General features: G+C 47.3%; 1 protein-coding gene across 2 annotated transcripts in view; it reads left to right on the plus strand.

The window, feature by feature from the left end:
* The first annotated feature begins 319 nt into the window (after positions 1 to 319).
* The window catches only part of ARHGAP22 (Rho GTPase activating protein 22), a 333,567-nt gene continuing 306,858 nt past the window's right edge, over positions 320 to 27,028 (plus strand). The window contains exon 1 of one of the 2 annotated variants that reach the window (XM_019555600.1): positions 320 to 594. The gene's annotated coding sequence lies outside the window, so the exon portion shown is untranslated. The remainder of the gene's footprint in view (positions 595 to 27,028) is intronic. The other variant, XM_019555601.1, reaches the window with a different exon arrangement.

Below are 27,028 nucleotides of genomic sequence, written 5' to 3' on the forward strand. Positions count from 1 at the left end.
CATTGGGAGTGGTTCTCCCGAAGGAGTAAGCAGCCTGTAGGCAGCCAAGGCAGGGTATGAAGCTCTGGACAGTATCGAGGCCAGAGGCCAGCAGCTAAAGGAGAAGAGACCTAGACAAGGGTACTCTCAAGCTCCAAAGGACACAGTGAGGCACTGGCGAGCCCTGGAGTCCAGCTCATGATAAGAGCATTATCTAAGAGCATATCCAAGCAGAGGCTGGATGTTAGAAGTTTAAGTTATTTTCCTCAGTTAATGTTTAAAGAATGCTATTAATGCTATGCCATGATGAGCCTAGTCTTGAGGACACTGAGCTGAGATCTCAGACTGCTAAAGAAGAGCTAAATGCTTTAGAGAACCCTTCCCTGTCTCTGTCAGTGGGAGGCATGGGTGAAAAGTGATCACCTGTAAAGTGAGAGCATCAGAACCACAACACCCGTTTGGGCCAGGGATGTGGTAAGGGTGGGGTAAAGGGGAGGTTGAAGCCCCACAAAGAAATCAACAGAGTGGATTCTCACTAAAAACCTGCTAATACTGTCTCCCAGCAAGAACATCAAGACATGGCAGATGAATGAGAACAACTAACAGGACACACGGGTAGTTCCATTTTGGAGATCTCACCCTGATGTCGCAAGGGGGTAGGTCGCCAGGTAAGAAAGGACTCAAGCCCTATAATACCCACCCACAACAGCTCCCTTTCCCACTAGGTTGTTGCTTTGGGTGCCAGTGAGACCACTCCCATTGTTCACTGTGCATGTCAATTCTATTTATTTTTGGTTATAGTTTCTTGACAATGTTCATTTCATCCTTATTAGCTGATGCCGGATAAGGCTTGGAATCACTGCTGATTTCTGTTTGTTGCTGCTTAACTAACTGATTTGCAGGCTTGTGTGACAGCCTTCTGGAGTGTTAAATCAGGGTCCAAATTAATCGTTGTCAGAGCTCTTCATTGTGAAGACCCACAACTAAGTGGTCCCTAATTAGTTCTTCCTTGAGATCCCCATATTGGCAAGATTCAGCCAATGTATGGAAAGATGTGATAAAGCTGTCCAGAGGTTCTGAAGTCTCCTGTTTATGAAGATTGAATTTAGCTTGTTCATAAATCATTTTTTGTCCAAAAAAAAAGGTCAGTTAGTGCCCCTACCACATCAGGATATTGGTTTTTCTCTGCATTTGTAAGATGCAGTGACATCAGAATTTCATCAGCCTGATCCCCCATTGAATAGATGAGAGTACTTGCTTGGTAAGGTTCAGACTTTTTATTCAGACCTGACACTTCCCTGCAGCGGTTAAAATATCTGATCCATCTAGGACACATTTCAGGGGATTGGAAATACAGCTGTTCTGGTGGTGTAACTTTACCAGCCTGCATTGTTTCTGCAGCCAGCCTCTGCCCTGAGCTGGACTCAGCTGCTGCTGGAGCTTAATCTGTCATTTATGAATCACTCAGTTGCCAACTCATATTTGTATTCCTGTTCATGGCAGGATTCAGCCACTCCTGACACCATATGTTATTTCATAGCTCAAGAAAGGCAGGGTGACTTCTTACTCTCAAAAGGCCTTTGTTGCAACTGCTAACACACGCACAGACAAAGATGGCTGGCAGCTTCCTGTTGATATCATCATGTCAGCCCTCGGGAAGGGAGTTAACACTTACTGCTACAGGGTCTGCTCTCTGTGTAGGGGCTGCGCAGAGACCCCAGGCAGGAGCAGAGGCAGGGGCAAAAGGGCAAGCAGCACAGCTCTAAGGCTCCTTCCTCTGATACAGGGGTCCTGTGTGGCCTTGGGTGAGGCACCCAATGCTTGTGCCTCAGTTTCCCCATCTGTATAAGTGCCCTGTATAAGAGCCTACATAGGGGATGCCCAGTTAGGGACAGAGGCAAAGGTAAGGTTACCATATTTCCAGAAGCAAAAAAGAGGACACCTTGGAAGGGGAGGAGTGGGGAAAGGGCATATGATTGTGGGGGGCGCAGTGATATGCCTGTGCCCTACCTCTGCCCCTCACCCCTAAACCCCTGCTTCCCCAGCCCTGCCAGCCCCCCTCACTCCCAACCCACAGACCCCTGCACTCCCAGCCCTGCCAATGCCCCTCACAGCCCATGCTGCTGCCCAGCTGTGCTTCTCATGAGACACTCCCCCTTTCAACATGGGGGTCTTTAAAAGGAGGCCAGACGAACACCTTGCTGGGGTCGTTTGACCTCTGTACTCTTTCCTGCCATGGCAGGGGGTCGGACTTGATGATCTGCTCAGGTCCCTTCTGACCCTACTAACTGTGAAACCATGAAACTATAACAGGGTATTCCCTCCCAACCCTGGGGGAAGAGAGAGAAATGGCCCACCCTGGAGACTGAAGGGAGCCTGGCTGCGGTGGTTCTTCCCTGGAGCCTGCAAAGCCATGGAGGGACTTGCTGCAGGCTTGGGGAGATGTCTGAGCCCAGGAATCCCCCCTGGGACATAGAGAAGAGTGGTGCTGCAGCTTAGCAGGGAAGAAGTCCACAAGCCCTGCATGGGGGGAGCGTGCATGGAGCAGGATGGGGAAGGAGACAGGCCTGGTGCACCTGTGAATGGGGTTGAAGGAGGTGGGACACAAGCCACAGGGAGCCAGAGCAGCCACCTGGGTCATGGTGGGGAAAGGCAGGGTTTAGGGGGATGCTAAACCCTACTTACCTCAGGGAGGCATCTTGTGGAAAGCCAGGACAAGGCGGTGACAAAACCCTCTCCTGATTACCTGCCGGGGCGTGTGTGTACAGGCCAGGGAGACTGCCTGAGCCAGAAGCCCAGACCCTGGGGCCAGCTGTGTCAGGGGACACAGATCAGGGGAGAGAAGTTTATTGCAAAGACGCCAGTGAGGGAGTGATGGCCGGGAGCATGTGACACCTGAAGCAACCACAGAGGGACCTAAACCAAGGAAGACCTGCCCATGCTCCAGTGAGAGGGGCAAAGAAGTGGCTATTCCTTTCAAGCCATCACCCCAGGCTGTTAAGTGTGCAGAGAGCCATCATATTCATCCTTGTGTATAAAAGTTATTGACTGGATGTGTAAATAAGTATGGGCAAGCCTATAAGACTGTAACTCAATTGGTACTCTCCGTTTAGGTTATGGGTATTCAAAGGAAGGGTTATATGTTGTGACTGTCATTACTGGGATTGTGTGTGTGTATTGTATGTTCTCTTTAATAGCCTTTATGTATTAAACCTGCTTGATTATTTGTAATGGATATTGTATATAATTAAATCTTGTACAGGCAGCCTTGGACTTACACACAAATGGTTCCTGAAAACCGCATCTGAAGTCGAAACATAACTTGGAACCAATGTTCTCATAAGAAACAATGTTATAAATGGGGGATTGGTTCCTGAACCAAGGCCCAATACCCTATTTTCACCAAAAATAACCCAAAATTTTGTACTCGATCAATTATAGACGATTAATATAGCTACATTAATGTACTTATATTGTAAATAGTAATCATATTGATTTGGAAGGACTTCTTTGAGGTGACTTTGCTGGACTTTTTGAAAGGCTCTTGGCTGGACTTTTTGAAGGGTTCTTGGCTGGAGTCTTCTCAGAAGTCTTGGCTGGAGGTTTTTCTGGAGTCTTGTCTGCTTTCTTAAGGAAGGTGTCCAAGGAAGTTTGGACAGATGTTCTCCAGGGAAATGGGTGACACAGTAAACTTGTTCGCTGGCAAGGCACCACATCAGATCAAGCCTTGTAAACTCAAAATCATAAAGTTGAAACAGGGTGTCAATTTATAAACCCTGTAAGTGCGAAACACCATAACTCAAAACGTTGTAAGTCAAGGACTGCCTGTATATAGTTAACCCTTTTTGCAAGGCTCGTCCTCTGTACAGGGAGACCCTCTTCTTGAGGAACCTGCCGCAGCCACTAGAAGGGTTGGGCAAGGTCACTGGCTACCGGGCACCCCAGGATCCCACTATTCAGTGGTGGCCACAGGCAACGCCATGCGCCTGGGTTACATTTGTTTGGCTTTCAGCATGAAGTCTGACAAGGCCCTAAGGTTAGAAAACTTCTCTTAATGTTTGCAACCTGCACAGCTGTGACTTGCCACTAGACAGCTGGTAAGCAGGGGCCTGACTAGGAGCTACAGCTATGAGTTGCCACTAGAGGACTGGGGAGCCAGGACATGCTTCTATCCCTGCTGTATGTGAGGTGGGGTGACAGGTTGGGGGGCGGGGGGGGTGCGAACCTGAAACTAGGAGGTAGAAAGTTAATGAGATGGGAGTGGGTAAGTAAATGGGAGGTGTAAAGGAAATGGGAGTCAGGCTAGGGAGGTGAAATGAGGGAAGTCAGCCACAGAATGAAAATTAAAAAATAGTAAGAAAATAGAAATTTAAAAAGAAATCAAGAAGTAAAGAAGGACTTGTGTTTTGATAAATTGGGATTTGGGATTGGGGTGGGGTGGTGGGTTCTGGTCATGCTTCTTGGGGCAGCAGGAAGCAGTGAGAGGAGGCACTTTTGAGGGAGCTACTGCCCCTGCCCCTTGCAGGAAGCCCCAACTCATGGGGACCTGATTTGGCCCCCACAACCTTGTTCCCCCTGCCTATAGCATGGGGCTTACCAGAGCCTAGCCAGGTCTGGGGGCTGTCTGGGGCCAACCACAGCTCCCCACCTGCTCCCCAGAACTTGTGGGGTGGAGGGTTGGACAGTGCGCGTCTGCCTGGACAGACTCAGTCTGCAGAGGAAAGGTGCCCATGCCAGTCACTCCTGGACATCCCAGGGTGGGAGACCCCAATTCAGCTCCCAGCCTTGTTCACCCTCCCAACCCCTCTCTGTCTCCCCGCTTCCCAGCTAGCCATGTCCTGCAATCTGGCCAGCCAGACTCCAAGCTACCTGGAGCAGCCATGGGAAATTTTCAGTTAACTGCAGGTAGCTCCAGTTTATTGAAATTGATGAGGCTGTCTGCCGGCTCAGAGCGCAGGAATTTACCAGAGCCCAGCCAGGTCTGGAGGCTGTCTGGGGCCAGCCATGGCTCTCCTCTATTCCCCATGACCTGGAAGAGGTTGGGCAGTGACTGCCTGCCTGGACAGGCTCAGCAGTGGCAGGGAGAGGTGTCCCCATGGGCCATTCTTAGGCAGGTGGCTGGCGGTGGATGGCAGCAGGGAGGGGGAAGTAGGAAAAGCCATGGCTGTAGTCCTGTCCCCACCTGCCCTGCTGTCCCACAGCTCCATGGGAACAAGGGGCTCCTTTGCTTCCTTTCACCAAGCTTAAAGGCTCCCCTTCAAAGAGGGGGGCAGCAAACAGACTTGCAAATAGTGGCATGGGGATGGTAGGCAGGAATGGGGATGTCCTTTGAATAAAATAATTAACCCTTGTGTAGGGCTAGCTGGCTGGCCATCAGACACATGACTGATGCTAGTCATGCATTTTGCACAGCCCAATGCCCTAGCCCTCCTGATCAATTCCTGGGATGAGGGGTCAATCAGTCAGCATCTCCTGAAACCCCAGCACCTAGCTAGCACAGCTAGCACCAGGAAACAAACGTGTATCTCCACCCCCAAGTCAAGGCCAGACACACCCCAAGCCAAGAATCTCTCCAAAGCCCCAAGCCCCCTCGAGCCCCCATCCATCACCATCCAAAGCTCCCAAACATGGCACCAGTCAAACACCAGCCACCCTTTCTCCCACCCAAACCCCAACTTACAAGAGAGGTTTCCTGCAACATTCTCAATGTCTGTGTTATCTGAGCTGCCACCACCCTGTCCTGGGTCCACCTCCTGGGTCTCCTGTGTTCCCGGTTCAATGATGGGGCTCAGGAAGAAGGTCACAGAGGACACCTGGTCCTCAGAACTTTCTTGGGGGGCAGCAGTTTCTGGGAGGAGGCTGTCTCACTGCTGTTCCTCTCTTGCTGGTCATGGCAGACCAGCCCTGAGACTGTGCGTTGGACCATGTGGTGAGGAGCCACAGCACGATCCCTCTCAAGGATCTCTGTGAGCTTATTGCATAAGGAAATCAGGGTCCTGACTGCCTTGGACACCCTGTTGGGAGTCTCTGCCTCTCACTTGGAGAGATTTCAGGGACTTTATCTTGGTCCTGACCTGGAGCCAGTTCTTCTGATATCCGTGTGGCATTATCTACGCTGCAATCCTCTCATAAACAGCCTGATTCTGCCAGGTCCCCTTATTTCTTTTTCCTGTAGTTTCAATGGTCCCCTCCTCTTCACAATGAGGTCCAGCACCTCATCATGGCTCCAATTAGATACCTGCCTGATGGGTCCAGGGCAGGCTTCCTTTGGCTCACGCTGTCTGAGTGAGTTGGAGGTCAATTGACAAAATGTTTGTACTTGCTAGTCAGCATGTGCTCGGCAGGCTGTTTTCACAGGGCTGCATCCTGGGGTCACACCCCAGGGCTGTATCCTGGGGTCACACCCCCAGAGGTGAGAGGAGAACTTGACTTGGTGCTAGAACCAGCCCCTGGATAGTACAGTGCAGAGGGTGGAAAGTTTGTCCACACAGAACATCGGGGTAGGGACACTGCATCCTGAGATAGTGGAGGATTTCAACTTGGTGGGGCCCATCTGTGGTGAGTAGCCACACATGAGGTGGGTAACATAGACCAGAGAAAATTCTGCCCTTTAAAGTGCCCTTTATGCCACTTTAAAATTGGTAAAACTGGAGTGGCATAACTTTGAACCACGTAACAAGTGCTTAAAACTACTTCCAGGTGTTAATGTGTGGACAATCCAAGTGTTAAGAGCTCCAGGAGCCACCCAAAATTACCGTGTAAGAAAAGGCCCATTGAAAAAGAGATGTTTTTAACTGAACTATCATAAGGCAAAGTAGTGCTAGGGTAAGAGTAATGGTACCTGCAGCCCCAAAGAGGGATGAAGTTTGTGATACAGCTGAGCAGCCCTATCACCAGTCATAGGGAGACCGTGGAGTGGACTTGCAAGATAGATCACAAGTACAGCTGGGTTCTAGATTCTCAGTGCCTGAAGCACAGCAGGAGAATTTCAAGTCAAACAGACAGACAGTGTGTCAGCCCAAAGTAGCCTGATAGTCAGTGTACAAGGATTGTCTAATTGTTTCTATACAATAGAACATGTTTGAGAAGAGAGATTGAGAGCACTCGCAATCTTAAAGCAGGCAGAGGCTCTTATTTTAAAGTAGCAGTATCAGGCCAAAACCTTAGCCTGAGCCCAAGCCCAAACCTGACAGGGCAAGGAATTGACCCTGGCTGGATTTTCCATTAAAAACTCTGAATTGTCTTTGTTTATCCTGATGTGCAAAAAGAATTGAAATTTCAAAAAGTTTTGCTGGCTGGGAAAGCCAATACCTTCCCAGCTCTATTTAATTAGATAATCAAACATTAAGAATTCAGTTGCTGACTTTTATCATCAATCCCCCTACTGTCTGGGAATCAATTCTCTTCAAAAAAACCCCTTGATTGTGAACTCCAATTATTCCTTTTCAAACATCTCTCACTTCCCACCCCAGACATGCCAATAAGGTTCTGTAGGCAACACAGTAGTGTTGCCAGCTCCTGCAATGTTATCTCATAATATTTTATACTTTCTTAAAGCCCTACCTCCTAGAGTCAAGTGATTAGGTGATCCTTTGGCCTTTCTGCCCTCTTGGTTATAGGCAGAAGCTTGAATATGTAATGCGAGTGCAACCTAAAGCCAAGGAAAAGAAAACTAAAGTGCATTACTATTTTTAAAAATCTAGGGCAATCCTGACATCTAGTGGCCAGCATAATCAATTACACCTCTCATGCACGTTCTGCCTGACAGCCCTAACATTCAGGATCAGTACAGACAGTCAAAAAGTCAAAGGCCAAATCAATTCAGTCTTTGCAGCTTAATCTAAGCTGCACAGCTTGAACCGATTTGCAAGTGAATAGACATTTACTTTTGATTCAGGAAATGCAGGCACATGCCTTCAATGGCTCAAGCCAGAAGCCAGGGGACACTAAAGCATACCTCCCAGCCTGCCAGCTCCAAGGATTTCCCCTGCTCCCTGCTTGACAGGAGGGCACATGGCCAAGGCCCAGCTCAGAGCTAGCTGGAGGGTCTGCCTGGGTCGGGGTAAGAGGGAGGGGAGGAAATGTTTGCCAGGCTGAGAAGGGGGTGGGTGGGAGAAAAGGTAGTGGCATTGAATTTATAAAAGCTTGAACAAAAATAGTCCTTTCTCTGATGCAAGCATATATTGAACAGAATGGAACAACCCTGTGGAGTTCTGCTGGCTGTGATCATGGACTACAAATCCCAGAGGCACCTGGAAGCAGGAAAAGGAAGTAATGATCAACCCTGCAGAGTCCTGCTGCTGTGGATGTGGACTGCAAATTCCAGAGACCTTGGGGACATCAGGAAGAGGAAGTGAACACACAGCCTATGCCGGGATGCTGGGGGACTCTGATTTAACTTGAACCATGAAGGCACCTGGAACAGAAGTTCCATAAACTGATTTGACCCAAATCAGTTAGGTCTGATACTACTTTCAGCCAGATTTATCTTAAACTAGTTTCAGCCACTTTAAAACTGGTTTATGTGCACCGAACTTCTGTTTTGTTACAGGTTTAAACCAGTTTTTGAAGACTTAAACAGGTTTATGTGTAACTTCTGTCCCTAGCCTTAAGTACCTCCTGTTCCATGTAATCCAGGGGCGGGCAATTATTTTGGGCAGAGGGCCGCTTACTGAGTTTCAGCAAGCCATCGAGGGCCACATGACAGGCAGCCCAGGGAAGATTAATATTAATTTTCTAAATTTTTTAAGGGCCCTGTGGGCCAGATAGAATGGCTTGGCAGGCTGCATCTGGCCCCCCAGGCTGCATTTTGTCCACCCCTGATGTAATCTGTTTTATCGAGTACTGTTCAATTTCTAGTTTTGGGATGCTCCTAGGTTGTGATGAGTATGGTATTTAAAATTAAAAGAAGGCAATTTTTTACATCATAATCCATATGCTCTTCACCCCAGCTGTGTGCTTTAAGGAAGCCACAAAGTAACTGAAAGGTGAAGGACAGAATGCAGCAGCTGAGTTTTATTACCTGTCCCCAGACATACGACAGGATTAATAAAACTTAATACCTAACCACAGGACAGAAAACAATGTTTATGCTCTCTAATGGCTATTGTTACATGAGATGGGCACATAGATCAGCCTGTGTGATAAGCATCTGTTGGAACTCAGTATTGTGCCATCACCATTACATAAATACTAACAAATTACCTGTCATGAATGGGGGGGAGGGGGGTGGGCAGGGACAGAGGCCTCCGTCTGCCCCCCACACACTTTGGGCCAAGGCTGGGACCACTCCCTGCTTCCACACCACTGCTTTGGGCTAGGGCCAGGGCTGGTGCATGGGCCATTTACCCCCTCCCCTTTGGGCTGCAACCTGGGAAATTCCCCACCTCCCCCCTGCCGCTATGGGCTGGGGCCAGGGCTATTTCCCCCCACCCCTTCGGGCCAGAGCCAGGGCCGCTCCCCACTTCCACCCCCACCCTGCCACTTCAGGCTGGAGCCTGCGCCCAGGCCCGGGACTGGGCCATTTTCCCCTTCCCTTTGGGCCAAAATGGCCAGCTAGCCCCACCACTTTGGGCCGGGGCCGGGGCCACTCCCTCTCTACCCTACATGGCATCAGGCTGAGGCTGAGGCTGGGGCCAGGGCTGGGGTTGCTCCCCCTGCCACTTCCCTAGGCCATTTCCCTCCTCCCCTGAGATGTGGTTATGCCATGCCTGGGCTTGGTTCCAAGTCCTAACAGAAGTTGCTATATTTGTAGACTGAGGAAATGTGGCTGTAGCATGTCGGGATCCCGGGGTGGCTGTGATGCCCTCTGGTGGCTCTGTGACTGTGCTCTGCTCCACCCCTAGGGCACCCTCCTGTCTCACCTGCCATGCCTAGATGGAAATATAAATTACTATGGAGGCTGTCCCCAGGCCTTTGCTAGGCCTCATTCCCACTGGTCCCAGGCTGGGCCTCTATTCAACTGTGCCTGGCAGGGCACCCAAAGCCTTAAGGGCTAATTGCATGGCTCCAACTCCTCCCTTTTACCATACCCCATGCCTTGCAGGTCTTACCAGTATGGCGTTCCTTCTGTGGGGTTTCAGCCTCCTCAGCCTCTGTCCCTTTAATCTCACTGGGCCTTCTAGCCCAGGCCCACTGAATTGACCTGGCTTTAAGGCACTAGCTTTGTTTCTCCCTTCTAGTCACTGGGCTTTTGGCCCCTTTGTGGCTGCACCCCCTCTGGCACCAGGCCCCTGGCCCCTATGTGCTTGAGCCTGCCTCCTGGCAGGGCTCAAGGTAGTCAAGTGTCCCCTGGGCACTAACAAGTCCTCCTTACCTCCCCTTCCAGCCTTGTCCCAAACCACCAGCAGAAACAGCAACGTAAATCATAAGCCCATATCAAGCAGCTACACCATGGCCTGAGTAAAGGACACAGATTGCATTGTTTACCTCCTTGCCAGGCAGGGTAGAGCCTAAAATACAGCCCCTTCCTTCATCATGCCCTCCAGGCAGGGTGGTTATCAAGCCACATTCTAGTCCAGCTCTTTGCTTCTTCACTGTCTGCCAGTCATTAATTCTGCAGGAGATACCAGAGCCATCCCTGACTAGTCAGCAGTTCTGGCTGTGTAGACAGACCACTGACTGACTAACATCAGCAGTTCCTGCCAGGTGTCAACCACCAGGGCTCAGTGTAGAAGGGTAAGCTCGCTCTACCCCAAGCAACAATCTTATGTAGTGCTGTGTGTCATCTTATTTGACTGTCACCAGGCGGAGCTACAACAGTGCTCCTTACCTGGTCTTTTATCAACTGAATGATACAGACCAGGAAGAAACCCTGCTCAGTTGCTGGGATGCAGTTCATTGTGAAATCATGTGTCAATCTCCCACCACAACTCGGAGATTGGATTAATAATAATTATTTTAACATATAATGCATTTTACCTTGTGCTTATTTGGCCTGCATGTTTTAAAGGAAATACTAGTCCTGGAAGCTGGAACATCAGGAGTTAACAAATGTCTTACATTTATCAAGTGCCTATTGGAAGAAACACTTCACAGACTACATTGGGTCTGATCTGTACAGTTCCTGTTCCACCTAGCACAGCTTTCCACGCACACTCATGCTCCCATTTTTGTTTTCATCTCTTCTGGCAAAACTGATTGCCATTACTACAGGATTTTTACATCTAATTATTTGAGGATTCATAGGTTGGATGTTTTACTAATGACTGTGAGCTACTAGATGCAGACCCAGGTTATCTGAATGTCTTCAAAGGGGGACTTGGATCCCTGGGTTTGTCTGATTTTAAAACAGATATTTAGATCCGGCATACTAGTTACCCCAGTATTATCCCCAATATTTCATGTTTGCTACAGCACATCTTCCAGATGGGCATCCAGTCTTAATATGAACACATCATGACATGGAAAATCCACCATGCCCTGGGTTTCTTGTTCCAGTCGTTAATCATTCTCACTGTTAAAAACCTGTAAATTAATCTTTGAAATATTCCCCTAATAGGGAAATGAAAAGTTGCAAACTAACTACTTCCCCAAGGAAACAATACTATTTAAAAATGACAGATGTCAGGTAACTAAGGGCCTTGCTCTTGCCCCAAGGGGGATAAAAAGGTCTTGTGAAACTCAACTTTCCCTTTTCTGAGGGGTTCAGGGGAGAGTGAGGAGAGAAGTGTTCACATTTAAGCAAATGGATCCTCCCTTTAGGAGGATCCATGGTACAATAGAAAGGGAAGGCCTCCTGGAGCTGCCCAACCTTAAAAAAACCTTATAATTAACCATAAGGGATTCAGTATGTGTAGCCTAGACAGCTTGCTTCCCAATGTAGCCATTAAATGTGTGTGCATGCGCCTGGGTCTATCACTAAGAGATATCAAAGGCTGTAGTTCTCTGGTGTGTTTACTTTCACAATCTCTGCAGAAAAGATCTAGGTGAGTCACATGGAGACTCTAAAATCCCCAGAAGCCAGATGTTTCCTGATGCCTGTCTAGAAGAGGTTGGCTTGCTGGCTTGTGGCATATCTTGCTCTATTTGGTGCTGGTTCTGCAGAAGCATCCCTGAATCCTGAGGATAGAATCACTAGAGGATAAATTTATCCCATATCAGGTTAGCAATATGGACCTGTCACAGCTCTCACTTCAGCAAAGCGGCTCTTCAGACATTGGACAGCAAACAGTTTTTAGCTGTCCTAGATGTGGTGCACGGGGCCAGCCTGTGGGCCAGATCAGATCCACGGTCTGGCCCTGTGCACCACATCTAGCAGGGAGGGTAGGTCCAGTGTGGGTGCCACATGCAGCACACAGCCCAACCCAGCCCCACACACTGTGTGAAATGAAGTCTCAGACCAGTTATGCGCATAACATGCAGTGCATGTGCCAGCTGCAGCCCCGAGTGCCACATGAAGCACATGCCAGACTGGTTCCATGCACTACATGCAATGCACAGGGACCAGGTAATAATACTAGGGTTGGGTATTTGATTGATCAAAACATACTTAACCAATTGACTAATCCAATATTAATAATTTTAAAGTACTTTAAGCATTAGCTTATTAAAATATTTATGAGAGACTTTAATCTTCAAGAGGTTTGAAACTTCTGTTAATTACAAAAAAGTTAGTTATCTATTATTGTGAAACATTAAAATACAATTCTAAAAATGTGTAATGAGTTATTTTAACTAACAATATTAATTAAGTATAAAATGTAAAAATATTCAGAACTAAAGAGTTCTTCTTCCTCTCTTTGGCTTTAATTCTGGAAACCCAGGGTCAATCTAAACTCTGACAAAATAAAAAAAAGAAAAAAGAAATTAAAGAGAAATAAAGTATACATGGCAACTATAAAAACAAAAGTCATTTTTAAATGAAGTTAAGCTAAGTAGGCAAAAGGCCAATTTTTAAAGCATTTTGCTTTGTATTATCTTCATTAGCTTCAACTGTTTTACCTACATCAGCAATTCTAAACCTCAGGGCACCCCTCAGAAAATGCCAGCTCTTAGTTATCACTAATTTTTTTGACTAAAGAAATATAATAGAACACTTTCTCTATTGCAAGGAATTCAGAAAGACCACAATAGGTCAGACTGTATTTAACAGTATGAATTCCTATTTGAAATTTCTGGGATTATCTTGTGAATCAAGTTTGCACACCTAACAATGCTAACATTGTGTGGCAACCTTGAAATTATCTCAAGCCACCCCAGGGTACCACAGTACCCTGGATGAAAATCACTGATCTAAATCTTCATCATCTCCTTATTCATCTTCATCTGAATATTGAGTCAACTCTTGTCATGCAGAGGCTGAAGATCCAAGAGGTAGCCAAAGTCAAAACCTGAATCAAGGCCAAAACACTAAGCAGAGCAAGGACAAAGAGCAAGCTGGGGCAGGTACTTGTGAGAGCTGAGTGCCAACAACCCAATACATGAGGCAGAGGCAGAGGTCAAAGTCCAAGCAGGGCCTCAATGGGCGGGAGGATCCAGTAAGGGACTGGGAGACCCAGACTAATCAGGAGCCAGTAGCGGGAGACCTTTTCCCAGTAGCGTCCTTTCCTTGCTGCTCTGCCTTCCTCCATGAGTTGCAGTGTGGTGGAGGGCCAAGCACTGGTCCCCGAGCCCCTAGGTTAGGGGTTTTCATACACCATTTCAGGCCATGCTCTTGGATCTGGGGCCTCAGACTTGCCTGATGCAGCCACTCATCCCCAGTCTGTCACCTCCTCAGCTGAGCATTAGGGTGGACATAGGTGCTCATAACCCGCTATCTAGGCCTAGCCACCTCCCTGCCACTGGAGTGACCAGTCAGGGTCAGCTGACCCTTTATTTCCCCTTCCTATAAAAACTCCTGACCAGGAAGAAGAAGTGTCTGGGTAACAAGACTCAACCTTGTACTCAGGCTGCCTTCCCCTCAGTTTGTGCCTCTACTGGTTCTCTGATGGATTTTCTGGCTACCTGTCCACAGACCCTCAGTTTGGCTTGACACTTTGGCTCTCTAACTCAAGTCTGCTTTGATCTCCTGGATACCCAAGTAAGCTGGGCTCCTGACCCCATGCTCTGCCCCACCCCCCTGAATCTCTGACTTGGGTCCCCAGATGGATCTCCTGGCTTCTGGCTTCCTAACCCCTGGACATTTGGACTCCGCACACTCCCCTTGAATCTTGGTTGCTTCTTCTGCCCCTGGCAGACCCCCAGACCTGTCAGCCTACAACCCAGCATGATAGAGTCACCTACTTCCCAGCAGTGAAAGTAATGAGTCTATTTCTGGTTTTTGAGTGGAGACTTTCCCACACTGCACAAACAGTACTATATGAAAACATTAAACATATTTCTCGTGATGTAGCTAGAGTGCACTGAGGACAGAACGTTTTCTACCATGATGAAGGAGCAAGTTGTTTTGATTCAATTAATGGGGTTATACTCAACATTGTTATATGACTGAATGGGCTGCTTCTTGCTTTATAGTTTTATACCACTAGCATTTTCTGAGGCATGACTCAAGTGTACCGCAGAGTGCCTGGAATTTAAAAATGCTGAGAACTACTGCTTTAGTCATTGAGAAGGAGTTGTAGTTCCTAGTGGGCTTAGTCCCACTGTTGCTGCACAGCAAATAGGCTATAGCTGCACATGGCTTAATGGTGGGGGGAGAAAGGAAACTCAAGAGTGAGAAATAGAGCAGAGGCACAGGTGCAGGTTGCTAGGGCAACTTCTGGGGAGTCAGCTGACTGGAAAGGGCTGGGCCTGGCACATATAAACCCCAGGGCTGAGGCCAGGAGGGCAGTTCTTCGCTAGCAGCCAAGGGAGAAGGAGCTCTGCCAGAGCAAGCAGAGTGGAGAAGCCTGATGGCACAAGCAGCTCCTGTTTGCTGTTACAGTGTGGAGAAGTCCCTGGTAGGGATTGAATGATGGCTTAGATTTTATGTTATAGCCCAGGGGCTTAAGTTTTTTGTTTGTAATTTTATAAGACTGGTGGTTTGGGTGAGACTGTTAGGGGTTGGACGAGGCCTCATAGGGGATCCCCAGTGGCATGGGAACTCTGGTGCCAGAGAGGGCGCAGCATTTTGGGGTGCACTAACCCCAGCCCCAGAGCAAGGGGGCCAGCGAGAAGCCCCAGAGCGAGGGGGCAGCAGAGTGCCAGGAAGGCGTGGAATAAGACAGGGCTGTGGAAAGCCCAGGGAAGACAAGGGGAGGGCCAAATTACAACAAGGTCCAGATCAAACCATGTCAGTATCATCTGTGAGGCCTGGCTGCAGTGTATGGGAGGAAAAGGAGCTGCAGATAGTGCCCCCTGGCATTGGGGCAGACAATGGGCAGCCTCCTGCTAATTAACATCCATTAATTAATCAAAATCAAGGCGTGGCCCATAACAGGAGGGCGGAGTCATCGATACACAGACTCTAGTGGAGCTACTCCTGTCATGGGGTGCCTGCTCTTAAATGGGTATGTGTGTATGTTTGCCCGCATATGCATGCATGTCTGGCCTGAGCCCTGCAGGACTGAAGAACAAGAAACCCTCACTCCTGCCCTAAAAGGTGACATTAGTGATGCAATAAAAAGACAGATTACCACTTGCCACCAGTCTTGACTTCATAGAATATTTAACAATTTTTGACTGTGACCAAATAATAGGTGGTTACTTGACCTGTCAAATGACATTATTTGACCGGTCAGTTGACCAGCTTGACAACCCTATTCAACTTCCGGTTCCAACCAAGATTGTGACTGTCTCAAAATGTGTGTGTCCCAGGAAGGGAGAGGGAAGAGATAATAACAAGCACTTACCTACAGTGAGAGATGCAGTGCAGCAGGGGCAGAAGGAAAAGCCTATGCAGCTCATCAGCCACTTCTTTATCCAATTAAGGCCAGCCGGTGACATTAGCCACAAGTGCCAGCTGGTGGGAGTAAAAATGGCAGATGACGCCGCAGAAGAAGGGAGAGAGAGAGCAGGGAGTAAAAGGGGCTGTAGCTACCACCGAAAGGGGAGAAGACCTTCCCCACGAGGCCTGCAGGACCTGATGAGGCGGGCATGGACCAAAGCAGTGTGGGGCAGAGCGACCCATCAGGAGAGAGAGGTGAAAGGTGGATGAGTGGTAGGGGCTCCACACCGGAAAGAGGAGCCAGGGATGAAGCGGTGGCCCGATGAGACCGCAGGTGGGAGTGGTGGGGCGACCAGGGCGAGAGAGGAGCCACGTCAGAAGGGAAAACCCTGAGGAAAGCCCCAGGGTGGCTACAATCGAGGTGGGTACCGCCGCCAGTTACGGCTGGGGCGATAACAAAGTGGGAGGAAATCACAGAGACGATGGGCAGCAGGAGAAGTGTCCCTGAGTGAGAGCAGGCGGAAAAGAAAGACTAGGGAGCGGGGCATAGCCACGGCAGGAAGTGGCCCATCGTTAATATTCTGTTGATAGTTTTCTGTTTTGTTTCCCTATGTGAAGGAGTGAGGAGTGGATGGCACAGTGAGCATCCCTGAGGAGCTTTGGCCAAGGGAGATCCTCAGAGATTTTCTTTGTGTTTCCCCAGTAGAAGGGGTGAAGTTAGGGGTGAAGCAGGGAGAGTGGGCCCACAGTGGTGAACCATCACAACAGGTGGTGAACAGAGAGGGACGTGGCTCCACAGAAGGGGACAAGGTCAACAGAGGAACAATGTGCACGAGGAGGCGTGAGGCCGGGGTGTAGGGGTGGCAGAGCCCCGTGAATGACTGTCAGGTGAACCACGGACCACCGAGCAAACCTGACGACCAACCCCATCCACTGAAAAACCAACAAGTCATGGCAGGAAAGAACGGGGAAGGCGAGTTGAGGAGGAGATACCTGCTAGATCAAACTCATGAGCCCGGAGAATGCCCAACATTTGCCACCAGGTCTAAGGCCGCTTGAGAATGGATACCTGAAGCCCGGCAGTCACAGTGTGCTGTTCTTTGGAATTCAAACTACTGCAGGCCTTGCCATTAATTCCAATCTGACTCACAGGGAACTGCGAGTACTTGGCATGTTTCAAGCTGTCACCAGCCAGTTTCTTTAAATCATAAGAAACTATGTTTTAAAATGGTGGCCTTGGTGGTTGATGGAGCTACCTCTGCATCCACAGGGAGTGGTGCTTGGGGCTTTTTTACAACTAATAATAAATTCAACAAAAAATGGAGTTTGGCCTGAAATAAGCGGGGGAATTTTTTTTCAAAATATTGTTTTTTCTTTCCGATATCCTAAACCATTGCATTTTGACATTTCAAAATGAACTTTTTTTCAGCAATTTTCATTTATAACATGACCTAAGTTAAAAGGAAGGTTAAAAAGGGTTATGAAACCCCTATATGGAACAGAACATTTCCTTTCAGGGTGAACAAAATGTATTGTGCTGACCCATAATGACTTTTTTGGTTTTGCTTTACTAAACAGAACAGAACCAAACCCTTACAGCAGTACCTAAACTAAACGTTTTCTCTGATTTCACAGATCACTTAACAGACTGAAAAAAATTTTCTCCACTCTAATGAGCGGGTCTAGTAGGACCCTGTAAATCTAACAGCAGGAAATACTGTAGTGTTCCATGTTTTGTTTCCCAAGCTATATATTCCCTCCAAAGTAATACAGGCCCAGGGTTTGCTCCCTTTAGGATTTAGTGCTATGTATTTTTTTATGATATAATATTTCTTTGTTTAAATTGTAATGTCCATATATAGGTTCACTGTGCTGAACTCAATGTCAATTTATAAACAGAAATTACTTCTTCAAGAGGTCATGGATGGACAGCTTATAAGACCCTAAGACTATCCAGTTCTTTAGTCCAACAATTTTAAAGTTTTGGTGATCAGCATCTTAAGAGAAGTATCTCCCTGAAGGGTTGCCATCTCTCGGACAGATTCCCAGAAATGGAAACCCTTTAAGGAGATACTTCACTTAGGCTGCTAATCACTAAAACTTCAAAAGTATTTAGATTACAGCCAATTTATTTCCCCACCAAAATGTTTGTTTTTTAAAAAGCCTTTACCCCAAACTATCTTCCACAAAAAATATTGACTTTTTCAAAGAAAAATGCAAAAATACTTTGCTACATTTTTCATTGACATTCAGATGCAAAACCATGCTGAATATGTTTTTTTCTTTTAAAAATATTTTAGTTTACCAAATCATAATAATGTGACTAGCACCCCACTATTATATAGTGCAATTCATCTCCAAGCACACACAACAAAGTCAGGCTCATTATTCCAACTTTAGCCATGGGAAAGTTGAGGTCCAGGGTGGCAAAGGACTTGCCTAAGGTCACCTTGCCAGCCACTGGCAGAAACCAGAAGAGGACCTAGTTTGCCAAAGGATCTATCTGGTGTAGAGATCAAACAAACAATATCAACAACGTTAATGATATTTTTAATTTAAAAAAATCCTTTAAAATATTTGAAATAAAAAATGTTTTGAAATTAATACAGCTTTGAAGTTTTAGGCTAAATTAATTTTTCATATTTAAACCACTTATCACCCTAAATGTGCTTTGCATCAGTCTATTTTTCCCTAAGACAGCAGAAGAGTAGCTATTCTTAAGCATTTTAGAACCAAGAGTTCTAGTTTTTGTATGTTCTTAAGCATGCCATCCTCAACCCCTGTGTTCTGAAGTGCGTGTGTGTGGCTCGCAAGTTATTGCTGCTTAAAGAAAGATATACATCCACTTTCGGGGGTCTCTTTAAATTCTAAATAATACATTTGTGTGGCTTCTCTCTGAAACAAGGACCCCATTTCTTCCAGTGCCATAGCTGACACATATAGGATAACTGACTGCCCAGGGTATTGCTTTTTGTAGTGGCTGATCCATGAGAGGCGGCAGCTGCTAACTAAGGAATACATTGCTGTCACTGTTTTCTTCCAGTTGGAGGGGATGAATTAAAATTACTGATCTCACTAGATTTTCATATATCACCCAGCAATTAAATATCTGAGCACCTTACAGAGCAGAAAGATAAACCCAGGAGAGTGGGGAGACACTATGCTAGATAATCTGGGAGGAACTCAGTAGCTCACAGAACGCAGTAAGATTACTTTCCAAGCTTTGATCTTTAAATCATGTGAGCAAATTTAAAAGCCCCAAAACCTGGACCAGCACTGTACCAATAGGCCCTGATTTGTTAGCCTACTTAAGCAGCAAGCAAATGAGTAGTTTGATTGGTTTCAACTGGGAAACCTAGCTGTATGTCATAGAAGACTATGTTCAGGAGAACAAGCATTTTTTTCAAAAAGGAAGCACAGTGGGCAATCCTTACATTTTGTTCTTTCTCCCTTTCTATGCCTGATTATAAATTGCCAGGCCAACTAGGCAGGATTTGCATTCTAGTTCTGTATAGAAGGCCTCTATAAATTGGAGGTGGGTAAGAATCAAATTCATAGAGGCTCTAGGCTAAACTTGGGAGCTATTGGTAGAGAATCATAGATATTACAGAAGGAAGTAGATTTCTGTCTGCCTGCCTCCTTCCTTTGATCCGTGTAACAGTAATCCTGTTTGTTTCCCTGATGACGCCAAACCAAATCTGGTACTTGGGGCCATATGTCAATGACCTTTGAATTTGCCATCTTTGCCATGGAAAACTTTATTTGGCAAGTCTGGAAGTGTCGCTCCAATCCTCTTCCCCTGCCCAAACTGCTGCTCTGCACTCAGTCCAGTGCTCCCTGCCTAATCTGCTGCTCTGCTTCCTTCCCTGCCTACCTAATCTGCTAATTTGCTTTCTGCCCTATCCGCTACTATGCTTCCTGCTCCCTCCTCCATCTGCTACATGCCACACACAGAAGTTGTCCATTAGACCTGTGCGAAGCGGCTAGTGTTTGCTTTGGATTCGGATTCGGCTGATTCAGGGGACAGTGATTCGATTTGGAGATTCAGCTGCTGCCAGATCAGCCAAATCTCTGAAGTGGACAGTCCCCATCCCCCGCCTGCTCTCAATGGCTGCCCTGCCCACCGCAGCTCCCACTCTTAAAAAAAGAAAAGCCCCCACTCACTGGCTGCTACCTGGCAGGGGGCGATCCCCCCGTACCCCATGCCATATGGGGGCTCTGCCATGAGCCCCCCACCCCACCTATGACTGCTCCACTCGCCCCAGCTCCCAGCCCTAAAAAACAAACAAACAAAAAGCCCCGCACTCACCAGCTCTTGCCAGGTGGGGGGCAATTACCCGCTTCCCTCTCTGCCCTATGCTGTGTGGGGGGCTCTTCCATGAGCTCCCAGAAGCCCTGAGGCTGCTGCAGCAGCTGGTGAGTTTTGGGGGGGGTTGTGGGTTTTTTTAGTGGTCCAGAACTGGGCTGGGCGGGGCAGCCATGGGGGGTGGGCTGGGAGTGCTGTCGGGGGCTCATGCCAGTGCCCCCCCATGCAGCATGGGGCAGCAAGGATTGCCCCCCAGAAGTACCCACTGAGTGGGGGCTTTTTTTAAAACAACCAGGAGTTGGAATGGGCACGGCAGCCATGGGGAGGCTGGGGGAGCAGGCAGGGGATGGGGCCTAGCGGGGTCCCCCCATGGTCCCCTACCCTCTCCTCCAGTCCCCCCCTCCCCTGACCTATACTTACCAGCATGGAGTCTAGGTCCAGTGCTCTGCTGCAGCCAGTGAGGACTGCCCAAATCACTGAAGCTCTCCAAATTTTTCTAAATTGATTCAGAGAGCTTCAAATTGATTTTGACCTTTTAATTGGTCCCCTGATTTGATTTGAATTCAGATTCGGCCACCAAATTAGGCCGAATCTCCTGCGAATCAAATCAGCCAGGGTATCAGTGAACTAATAACACTTTATACCAATTGACTAAAGAACACCCTCAGTACAAGTCCCCAGTTTAAACCTTGAGAAGCCAGTGAATTTCAGCAGAAGCACACCTTCCAGAGTTAATATCAGCTCTCCTTTACCTTAGCAACACAATAACATTGGCTAATGCAGCAGGGCTTGTTTCAGAAAAGAAGGTACCTTTCTGCTTTTTGCTAGAGCCTGCATGGGGGAAAAGAAGCTTTCCTCTAGTCTAGCTGTCTGTTGTACCTGCAAAAGACACACACGCTGTCCCCCCTCCCCAAAAGCCAGATGTTGCAGACCCATTCTCCAATTCCCAGACATAGCCCCCTTGTGCTAATAACTGAAACAACCCTTGGGTTGATCACCCACCCGGCCCTAGGCTGTTTTCTCAGCTAACTCTCCCCAGTGGGACACCCTGCCCTCCTAGGCAAGTCTCACTTACAACCCTTTCCCTCTCCACAAGTGTCTCTGCCTCACCGGGAAAACTGAGCTCATGCCCTTTCTTGCTATTTAAGATGTTTGAAAAAGGATGGAATCTTTGGTTTTAAAAAGTACTTTTTTCTTGTTATTTTACACTAGAAAACTAGGTCTCAGCCTGTGTTCCCGAAGTCTTACCCTGCTGTATAAAGATCTAGTGACATCGCAAGGGACTGAAAGTTGAGAGGACAGTCAGTTGTGATTAAATGGTTCAGAGTTAGTTGTTTTGGCTTTTTTTTCCCCCATCCATTTAATTGCAATGCCTAATGGACCTCTGGGAAAAAGGAAATCTTTGTTAAAGATTCAACCTCCCTGCCCTTCTTATTAATACAGTTGGATAAATTCTTATCCAACTTACAGCCCATAGTTTGGGCCACATACAGCCTGTGATGGGCCAGCATGTGGCCCACAAGAGATTAACATGCAGTTAACACCGGTCCCTGCAGCTGCCTCTTCCTCTGCTGTGCAGCCCAGAGGAGGAAAGGAATCTGGGGAGGCGACCCAGCAGTGTGTGCCCCGTGCAGCATGCCTGGACACTGTATGTGCTCTGAAACTATCAAGTCCCCTAGCAAAATCAGAGAAAAGCTGACTTTAGATTCTTGATATTTTAAAGGTAAAAACATGAAAGAAAACACCCTTAAATAAGTCAGTCCTTTTTATCCATTCAAAAGAATCAAGGGCAGTTACTGAGATGCTTTTACAGGCCAGCTCTAAGCAAGCAAATCTTCTTTTCACTTTTGTCTTGTATACTGTTATGACAAAGGGTTTTCAGGCACTACTTTAGGCTTAAATGACTAGCAGAGATCTCGTCACAGGTAGTTAGAGCCACAGGTTGTGGGTCATTGTAGCACAGGAGGGACTGAAATCAGAGCCCTTGCTGTCCATCCACACAGCCTTGGACAGATAAGTTTCCCCCAGCTACCTGGGGCTGTTGCAGCTTTGCTAAACTCCTATGGGCTGGTGACTGTTCTTTGGAGACTTTATGACCACCCCAAAGCCAAAGATACCTGTACAGTCTATGAGGCCTGGTGAGACAAAGGGTAACAACAGCTACAGAAGATCTCTGTGAACATACTCTGCAAGAACCTAGCTTTGCACATCTGCAAACCATTCAAGAGTTATTCTAAGTGGGCAATCTCCAAATTCTCCCTCATCCTCCCAGAGCTGTTTTGACTCATTGCTATGCTAACTTTGATTCTAAGTAGTAGAAGCTGTCCTTAATACAGATAAAGTCAATGCATAAATGATACTTCTATGGATACTATTCCTTCTGGAAGAAGTTCTGAATTCCAGAGATCTTGTCTGTTATTTTGCTGCTGTTCAGGTGGGCTACGGGATCAAAAAGGCTGAGAATGATTGCCTTGGGGGAATGCACTTTTCATGACTGGTGTTTTTCTTGAGACAACTCTGGCAGGCTTGCCTTTCCGCACTTGGGTTGAGTCTGGGGCTTAAGATTTTGCTGTTTTGATTGGTGGAGCCCATCCACCAATCAGGAAGTAGCAAGAGGAGTTCAGTCACACCCCTTTCCTGAGGGGGGAGGGGAGAGCAGCCCCCCCCCCCCATTGTAGACTGCAACACTGTCTGGTGGGAAGACTTCAGGGGGAGCCCCAAAGAGTATAAAAGGATCTGCATGCCCAGCTGAGGAAGATGTGTGGGGGATGGAGGAGAGCAGGGCTCAGAAGAGCTGCTCCACAGGGTGAAGCAGTAGCCTGGAAACACCCCTGAAGACTTCCATTGGCAGGGAACGGTGGACAGCTCCAGCGACTAGGCTCTCAGCACTCAGCACAGTGCATGGCATCCAGACCCTGGGAGCTGTGTGTGGTGGCGCGGGTCTGCAACATCTGGCGTGCGGGCAGAGACACAGTGCACTGGCCAGTGCACAGAGCAGGATCTTTGGAGCGCTTGGGCAGCTCAGGTCCCCAACCCCCAGCATGAGGCTGGGAGCTCAGTGCAGCAGGTGCTGCACGGAGGGTCCAGGAGCAGACTGAGTCTGGTGCTACATGAGGCAGCCCAGGCTTCCAACCCATAGCAAAAGGTTGAGTCCAGGGAGCCAGACAGTGCTTGGGCTACTGAGCCAGTGGACAGGGCCAAGCCAGAGGCCCCAGAAGCCCTGCATAGCGGAGCTCTGTCCCAGGGGACAGCGACACCCTCCCTCCCCAAAGCCCACTGCAGGTGAGAGAACAGCTTGGTGCAGAGGACGAGGGCCACCTGCCAGGCCTGGGAGCTGTGAGTTCCCCCAGTTAGTTAAGGGCTTCTGAAAGTGGAGGTCCCACTGGGAGGGCCCCTCTGAAGTTACCAGCTTCCTTGAAGGGGTTGAGGAAAAAGCCCAAGGGCATAGGGGTTTCCCCTGGGGATTAAGTTTATCTTTGGGGCTCTTGTGCTGTAAGTGGCCTTATATATTGTGAACCTTCATGTTTGTAAATGAGTCCTAGGGCTCAGCTGGGACCCAGTTTTGCTATTATTTCACCTGTTGTTTATTTATTTTTGGCTTATATATTCCTCACCTGTACTTGCCTATAGTTTATCTGTTGATTATCTATGTTTATTTTGGGGTTTATCTGTTTCAGATCAGATACTTACCTGTATCTGGAGCACTGGTATAAGGTTTTGTAGCATTTACCCAGAGGGTATTGTTTATGTTGTTTGTTTAGATGGATGGATCATTGAACATATGTTAATATCCATGTTTCTTTTCCTTGTGATAAATTTAATGTAAATATATTTGTATATAGTTAAGTTCCCTGACTGTCCTGGCCTGGTTCTATAGAGATGGAGGGAAACTGCATGGTCTGCAGTTCCCCAACAGCACACCTGCCAGCTAACAATTCCTTTCAGTTGGAGAAGGGGAGTACACCTGGGCTACACTACCAACAGAGGGACTGCTGATAGTGCCAGCTGTTACACCAGCAGGCCATTTTACACATATTAGCAAACTGCGCTTGCATGAGGAGGAAGAGGGCTACTCCAGATTATCTCTTAATCCTAACGCAAGAATCATGCCACATTGGACCAGGAGACATTCAGATACAAACAGTTTCTGGCTGTTAGTACCTGACCTAAATGTAAATCTTTGTGCTAAAGAATCAAATCCTAGAAGCATGTCCCATCAGTCCTTTGTACTCAAAAACTAGTACAATCTTTGCCAGTGAAAAAGCACAAGAGATCTCCATATGCACAATTACATTAGACCCTCAACTGTCCTTGCTAAAACTGGTACTGCTACTGACTGGTACTACTGGTAGGTACCTCCCAAGTTCTTGGTGCTTTTTTGGAGCCTTTACAGTCAATGTTCTTTTTCCAAGTGTAGAGCAGATTCAGACTGAAGGAAATGTCTAAGCAGCAAAAACTGACTCTGGATTTCATCTCTGCCAAAGTCTAGGGTGATCAGATCCTGGGTTTTAGTCCTGGGCTTTAGTCCAGGACTGTCTCTGCTGATGAACAGAAATATATAAATCACCTTGTGACAACAAGTCCTTGGCCTGCTCATAGAAGCAGAAGATGAAAAGGAGGGAAAATAAAGACAAGTCTTTTGGTGATTGGCTGGTGACAGCATTCTGTGTGTGCAGCCTGAGATGGTAGAGATCGATTCTGCTCTCTAAACACAGATTCAGCAGCAGCAGCACCAACCCACTCATTCTTCCCATTGAAGCTCCCAACATGTTGTGTAGCCTGCAGACATCGGAGCTGGCGCTGACTTATGAATCATGCATAAGTCATCACTGCCGTCTTCTATACCAATTGTCTTCCTTTGCATTTAGACAACAATCCTCATCCCAAGATTGCAAAGCACTTTACACGGGTAGATGAGGCACGTGTCTAAATGACTAGTTTGTGAGAGTGGCAAAAGCAGTAGCACCTGTCCTTAATGGCTGACACTTGTACCATGGGCACTAGATTTTCTCCATTAGAAATAGGTGGCAGAGGGTTATTAGACAGATTATTCTAGGAAATCCATGGGAGGGAGAGTGGCATCTCTAGCAATTATGTTTATGCTCAGCCCCATCTTCAAGCCTTCATTTGACAGTATTCAATAACAAGAGCAACAGTGCAGGCCTTGGAATGTCCCTGCAGTAGTTTCTATAAGTGGAAACCCCTATAGAAGTGTTTCCTAGCAGCTGGGATGTGCTAGGACGTGGATCACCCTAATCAAGAATTAGAACTGCCCCTTTACACTTCCGTTGAGACAGTGGGTGACTCTTAGCAAAAGTTATCATCATAGGTTATTTGTACAATAGCGAAGAGCTCTTGGGTTGTACCTCAATTCACTGCTACTGCCTTTCTCCCAAATTATGTTTGTGCTACAACTGGTCTCCACATCAAAATCTATCATTAACACTATTATTCTTTTGGAAGTGGAGCCTCAGCTACATAAAAAGTGTAGGGTGAATTGGCTCACATGTTCCCTAGAAGCATCATTCTCAGGATAAGGTCATAGTGCATAGGGACTGCACTGGGTATAAACATACCCCAGCTAGGTTTAGATTAGCTACCTAGGGTATTGCTGCAATCTAGCAGCACCTGGGAACTAGCTCAGGTATATCAAGCAGCAGCCACAACAGTGACTGTAGTGTAGAAAAACTCTTAGCAGTGGATTCCTGACAACATTTTGTTCTCAGTGCAGGGTTGCTCTTAAATGACCTACTGGTATGCTCCAAGTTTGCCTTTCTTGGGACTGGCCCTTAAATTGAGCAGAGAAAAGCAGCTGTTTTGAAGCTAGTAGCTGCTGGGCCTTTTCTTCCTGTTGATAAGGGCCCCCTATTAGAGCTGAGCATTCTGTTGAGGGGAAAGAGGGAGAGGCAAATGTTTTGGGCCATCCAGAATAAACTTATTGGCTGAATTTGACCTGAATTTGTGAATAGTTTCAGCTGAAGAAAAACATGCTCTGAAAATCCAAGTCATTTTGTTTTCTAAATGAAATGGTTTTTGATTTCCATTTGAAAAAATATTCCAAATGCCTCCCCCCCCCCCTTTCTGCTGGGGGAAACAAAATAGTTTTGGGCTGACCCTAAATGATTTTCGTTTGTCTTTGCTCCATTTGACAAATGCATCTTGTAGTTAAGTATTTGCACAGGTCTACCTACATATCGTGCCCTTTTCATTCCCTTGGTTGCTACTGTGAAGGCAGAGTCTCATGCCACACGATCAGCTGGGATACAGAACACTGAGTTTCCCATGAGATAGAAGTTATGTTCGCTTTATTCCTTGTGTTTTCCTTCACAACCTTCTGTGCTTCCTGCTTCTAGCTGTGAGCTGAAGGGTCTACAGAGAACAGAACAGTTGTTTTTTCAGCAACTCAGTCTGACTGGAAAAGTAAAAAATGTTGTGAGAAAAATGGCTTTCATGAACTTTCCAATACCAGGAAGGCTAGGAGACTGCCAGACTGAAATATTTAGGTTACTAAAGAATAAGCTCAGAAAAACACAGCACACCTGCAGCCTGAAATCTATGCCTATCACTAATAGGCTCTCCAGGGCCAGGACACTAAGTTGGGATTTCCCAAGGAAAACATAAGGTTAATGTTCAAGACAAGGTTTGTGCTGCCTCATACCTTCTACGGACAGAGTTCTTGGGGAGGACAATCAGGTACAAGTCTGAGTTACAGAATTTTGTTTCTACACATTGGGTGCATCTACACAAGATGTTTACTGTGCAGTAGAGTAATTTCATAGATTTCATAGACATCAGGGCTGGAAGGGACCTTGGGAAATCATCGAGTCCAGCCCCCTGCCCAAAGGCAGGGCAGGAAGTCAGCTGGGGTCATAGGATCCCAGCAAGATAAGCATCCAATTTGCTCTTGAAGGTGTTCAATGTAGGTGCTTGAACCACCT

Source organism: Crocodylus porosus, unplaced genomic scaffold, assembly GCF_001723895.1.
Source record: "Crocodylus porosus isolate Cpor-Errol unplaced genomic scaffold, CroPor_comp1, whole genome shotgun sequence".
NCBI lineage: Eukaryota > Metazoa > Chordata > Crocodylia > Crocodylidae > Crocodylus > Crocodylus porosus.